General features: G+C 48.9%; 1 pseudogene; it reads left to right on the top strand.

The window, feature by feature from the left end:
- Positions 1 to 3,322: 3,322 nt before the first annotated feature.
- LOC149367743 (very long chain fatty acid elongase 7 pseudogene) lies at positions 3,323 to 4,159 on the top strand (annotated as a pseudogene).
- The last annotated feature ends 1,237 nt before the right edge of the window (positions 4,160 to 5,396 follow it).

The following is a 5,396-nucleotide window of genomic DNA, read 5'->3' as shown; positions in this document are numbered from 1 at the left end:
TCCTGCCTTACTAGCACCAAATTACGCACATGAGAACAATTGAGAGAAAAGTAGGTTTTGGGGTCGTTTTCAGTGCCTCAGAGCGGTTATCTCGTGTCTGCAATCGTGTCAACGAGCTTAAAAAGAAAGCCGTATATGCATCACTCGCCACCAGCAGCCCTCTGTTCAGTGCTCTGAGTCATTCAGTTGCTCTATCTTGTGGTAACACGGACGTTGGTGAGAATGGTCGCTGTCTAAACGAGAGGCTGAAAGAACGCAACTACAATGTGAGTGTTCTCGTACTCACTGTAGAGATTGTAAAGTTCTCGGCTCAGTCTGATAACCAGACTTCGAAAAAACTGCTGTGGTAGGGGCACACGTTGATAAGCGAACATGTGAGGTTATAGTAGCTGCCAGCATACAAAGGTTTAATTATCAGTGCGTGAGCATGCCTTCAATTACATTATCAGGAAAAGAAGTAACCTTTCTCTCGAGAAATCCCAGGTTTTAGCCCGCTAGCTTTTCTCACTGCTAGGTTTCTTTTTCCGTTTTTTTTTCAAGGTTTTCAGTCGATCATCGCTCTTTTACCTGTATCGCTTTTGTTGTGTTCTTGGTTGGGCTTTAATCCTTTTACCATCATGTTCTTAATTTTTTTGGAAAATTTTTTGTTGGGCTTTTGGCAATTTAATCTTCATATCGTTACTCGTCCTTTAATTGCGGCTTTTAGCATTTTTTGTTTTAGTCATATTCTTTGTTTTATCTTTCTCGTCATAGAAAATTTTGATTGTGCAATTGTTCAACCTTCAAACTGATCCTTTGATTCGCTTTGGGTGCCTGTTCTCTTGACACTGATTCAATTTTGGCTGTTCTTTGAAGAAACAATTTTCCAGGCTCGTGGAGCTATCCCCCGAGCTGCTCCTTAATCCTTTTTAAAAGCTTCACCCTGTTAAGATTTCAGTTGGCTTGTGGTCACGACGTTTCTTTCGCCTCGGTCATGGGTGTTTTTATACAGCTGGTTTTTGTCTTTTTTTGTTTATTTTTACCTGTAGTCCTTTTGCCTTGGCCATCATGTGGCCTGATATGCTCCTCTTGAATACGGGTTCGTCTCTTTTCGAAATGAAAGTTGTATGTTCTGCGCTCTGTGCTTTCGTCATCATGGGCGTCGGAAGAGGGGGCATGTGGGGGGCGGTTGCCCCCCTCCTGGAATGACGGATATTATTTATGCACTAGCAGGAAACAACTACGCAGCTTGATTAGAAGGCTTAAGTGATAGTAACTTTTCGCATTTTGCTTATTTACTTTAATTCGTTGTTCAGTAATGAAATCCACTGTATGTCCTCCAAGCCTAGCACTAATTTGTTGCTTCATTTTTGTTTCATATGCGCAATTTAGACCACATATAGTTCCTTTTTGGTGCTAACCTACCGCCTCCCCCATCCCCGGCCATCGGGTGCCCCCCCCCCTGGAAAAAGTTCTGCGGACGCCCTTGGTCGTCATCCTTGCTCTTGTGTTTTATTCATTCTTGCGCCGTGTCCTGCAAACATGTTCAACTTGAAACGTCGGTTAAACACAGTGCTGGGGAAAAAAACCGTTCGGTTTTTCCAAGCGTACGCAGCTTGTACTTTTTAGCACAGGACAGACAGAAGCAACCCGTTAAATGCTGCAGTAAAAAACGAAAAGAAACAGAAAAAATTTCAGGTTTATTCGTATGTGGTCAGGTGCTCACAGACGGGTTTGAGGAACGTTACCTTAAAATATATTTTGCCATGCTGCTGTGGAAGCGATCGTTCTGGCGTAACCGTGGACCAGTGCAACGCTATAAGTTCTAAAGAAACCAACTGCGCCGTCAGTGGATCTTGATGAAATCCGCGCGGCCCCGTTATTTTAAACTCTTTCGAAAACAGTATGCTATATCGAGTACACTAAATATTCCTGAAATCAAGGAGAAAATTTTCAACTTGGCTAATCATATTACCAGCTTATTAATACTGGCGATTTCAGAGATCTATCGATTGTGAAGCATCGAGTGTCTGTGCCGCAAATAAATTGATTTTGTGTCTTGCAGTGGTATCGGGAATATAACTTCTGAGGGTATCGCGTATTGGTATCGATTATACTTTATTGGAGTATAGTGCCCAGCCTTTGCATCCAGTATGCCGGCGTAATATTAACCGGCAATCTGAGGCATGGGTGCGAGACCAGTGGTTTCGGATTTAATTTCTACCGCATTGGCATCTAAACACCGCGGAAGGTGGCGAAAGAAAGCTACCGAAGACGAGGTTCTTAGCAGTATGAATAAAGAAACAGAATCAGTGAAAGGCTTTAGTAAAATGCGTTAATGGCGCTTACACGCCGTTGCCTATTAGCCAAAGGAATGCGAGCCATTTGGGGCGGAGTGAAGAGTGAAGTAATCAGCACTTAAGGAGAGGCAAGGCAGTTCGACGAACAGAGATGAATGACGGAAAGACAACACACGCACTGACTACTGAGTTGGTAGTAGTCAGCGCAATTGCGCAAGTCTTTCTTTCTGTCGTTCGTCCTGTCCGTTGAGCTGCTTTGCTTCTGAATCAACAAACGAACTAGCCCAAATTGCCGCTCTAATCAGCACTGTCTGTGCGATGTCCTGTTTGGGGCATGACAGGCTAGTGAAGGAAAATGCGCTCAGGAGGAGCAGTACAAAACTTTCGCAGGTCGTCCGCGTCTTCGCGGATGACAGCAGCAAGTGCTTTAGTTACGAGGCAAGGCAAATAAACATACGACACGTCTCATTATCCATCCTGTTCAATCCCAAACGCCTTGTTAAGAGTGGCCAGTTGTCACTTGCCAACGCACATTTTCTTTTCCATACGCGGGCAACGTTACCCGATTCTGCGCATGTTGGACGACCATGCACCAGTTTCACCGCCTGTCGAAAGTAATGCCTGTAGCTCTTTTAAAAGCAGGGTAAACACGCGCACGCTATTTTTTGATGTGCATGCGCGGCGAATTCACCCTGTCAATGGCGTTAGGCCAAAGCCACAAATATCAGTTGCTGTTCTGCGCGCCTACGAATGCCATCGGAAGCAGGACACAAAAGGAAGGAGCACTCACGCGCTTTCGCGTGGTCGACGACCGCGCTCGGTCTCTCGCCGGCAGCGCCCCACATCCGGCGGGGCCAACGCCACCGGGCCGCCGGCCCACTTACGTAATCCTGACCCACATGGCACAAGCGGCGGGGCGCCCTCGCCCTCGGCTCCTTTAAGAGCGAAAGTCGGCCCGGCGTAACACTTTCTCCCACGCGAATCGGACGCGGGCCAGCCGAATACCTGCCGTCGGCGTCTCCCCGGAAGGAACGGACACAGCCATGGCCTCGCTGCGCATCGACTACGTGGATCAGCTGCGCCAATGGCTCTACACCAAGGCCGACCCGAGGACCCGCGACTGGTACCCCGTGGGAGACCCCGTGTTCATCACGGCCATCGTCTCCAGCTACCTCCTCTTCATCTACGTCATCGGGCCGCAGCTGATGGCTTCACGCAAGCCGCTTCCCATCAAGGGGCTCATCAACGTGTACAACCTGTTCATGGTGGTGTCCAACGTCTTCTTTTGCTACCAGTTCCTGGCTAACTCGTATCTCTTCGGCGGCTACAACCTCTTCTGCCAGGGCATGACCTACTCGACGGACGAGCACGCGCTCAACATCATGTACTACGGCTACTTATACCTGTTTGTGCGAATCGCGGACTTCCTCGACACTATCTTTTTTGTGTTGCGCAAAAAGTTCGACCACATAACGCGCCAGCACGTGATGCACCACTCTTCGGTGGTGCTCAACGGGTGGCTCTTCTTAACTCTAGGCGGAGATGGACAGACGATGTTCGGCTTGATCATGAACTGCGCCATCCACGTGGTCATGTACACCTACTACTTCCTGGCGGCCTGCGGGCCCAAGTACCGCCGTTACGTGTGGTGGAAGAAGCACCTGACCACGGCGCAGATTGTGCAGCACGTGCTCATCATCGCGCACGGGTTCATCACCATCTTCTACGACTGTGGGTACCCCAGGTACCTGCTGCTTGTGGCCATGCCGCAGGGAATGCTGGGACTGGCGCTCTTCATCAACTTCTACTTCTTCGAGTACAAGCGCAAATCGCTCTCCGAGGCCCTCACCGACGGAGTGTGCATGCTGAAGAGAGACTAGTTGCGCTCCGTTTGCCTTCTCAGCCTAGCGGCAAGACTACGGGTGCCTTCGTTCGCGTCGAACAGGACGCTTCTTCAGTCCGAGCTTGCGCCGCGGTTCAACAAGCTACCAGGCGGGACTGTGTGTCTTCTTGGATGGTACTTACTGAACAAGTTCTTCAGCCCATGCTTGTAGTTTTGAACTGCAGTGCCGCCTTTAGTGGTGAATTCTCATCTCGAAAATGGATTCAAAGACTGCCTTCCTACGTCCTGAAGAAGACTGCGGCTGTGCGATAGCCTTCTGCCAGATCGCTCCCTCAAAGCCTTCAACATCCTGTAAGCGAGGCTTAGCATAAGTCATTTCTTGCTTGTGCTCGCGAGGAGTCCTTGCGGACTCCAGTGCTCTGAGCTGGCGCTTTTCACGTCGCGTATAGCTTGTTGTAGAAAATCTTCCTTGCATTTTGTTCAGACAGGCTGGGTAAATTTTTCAACGCACGCTGAGGCTGCCTGTTTGCTAGATTTTAGGATTCGGGCTCCACTGTGGGTTCATTTCAAAACTTCATCACGAACGCGTTATAAGCCATTCCGAGAAAGCCTGCCGGTTCGCATGCCTCAACAGGAAAGATTTTGTCTCGCATGACAGATCTTCCGACTAAGCTCGGTAACCGTCCTCTCCCAATCGAATTCATGGACAAGTCAAGGACGGCTTAGGAAGAGGCTGTTTTGAGAAGGGAGATCCTGTAGATGGCGGAATGTTGACGTTTGGTCGCAGTGCACTACAGTTACCTAAGCTCACAGCATTCGCAGCACGAGTTTAGGGCCTACCTCACTTTCCTCCTCATTGGCGGGGAGGGGCGTTGTGAGTGTAGTTTTGCTTCCGCTAGCACACATCATCTGTCTCTACCTTCTCTCTCGGGGCACGCTTGTGCGAAAACCGTAGCCACTTGTTCAGCAATTACACACAACGACGCAAGGCAGCCGCACGACGCTCTGCCCTCTTTGACGACTTTACAAAGAGCATTAAAAAAAGAAAATCTGTTTTATTGGTCGATGCATTCAGAAATGATGTCTGGAGAGCAGTCAGACTGATTCCATTATCGATCAGTTTGGCGGCGTTACCGCTGCCGAAGAGGATAGCTGCATAATCCTTACCGCAGATGTACGGCAAGCATTCTGGCAGAACGACGACGTGGAAGGTGCGGTAGCGCACCCAACTGCGGTTGAAAAGTTTATCGTACAGTTTGTTTCAGGGTAAAAGT

This window comes from Amblyomma mixtum, chromosome 1, assembly GCF_055824585.1.
Source record: "Amblyomma mixtum isolate Tamu chromosome 1, ASM5582458v1, whole genome shotgun sequence".
In the NCBI taxonomy this organism is placed as follows: domain Eukaryota; kingdom Metazoa; phylum Arthropoda; class Arachnida; order Ixodida; family Ixodidae; genus Amblyomma; species Amblyomma mixtum.
This window is presented reverse-complemented; position numbering and strand designations above follow the sequence as displayed.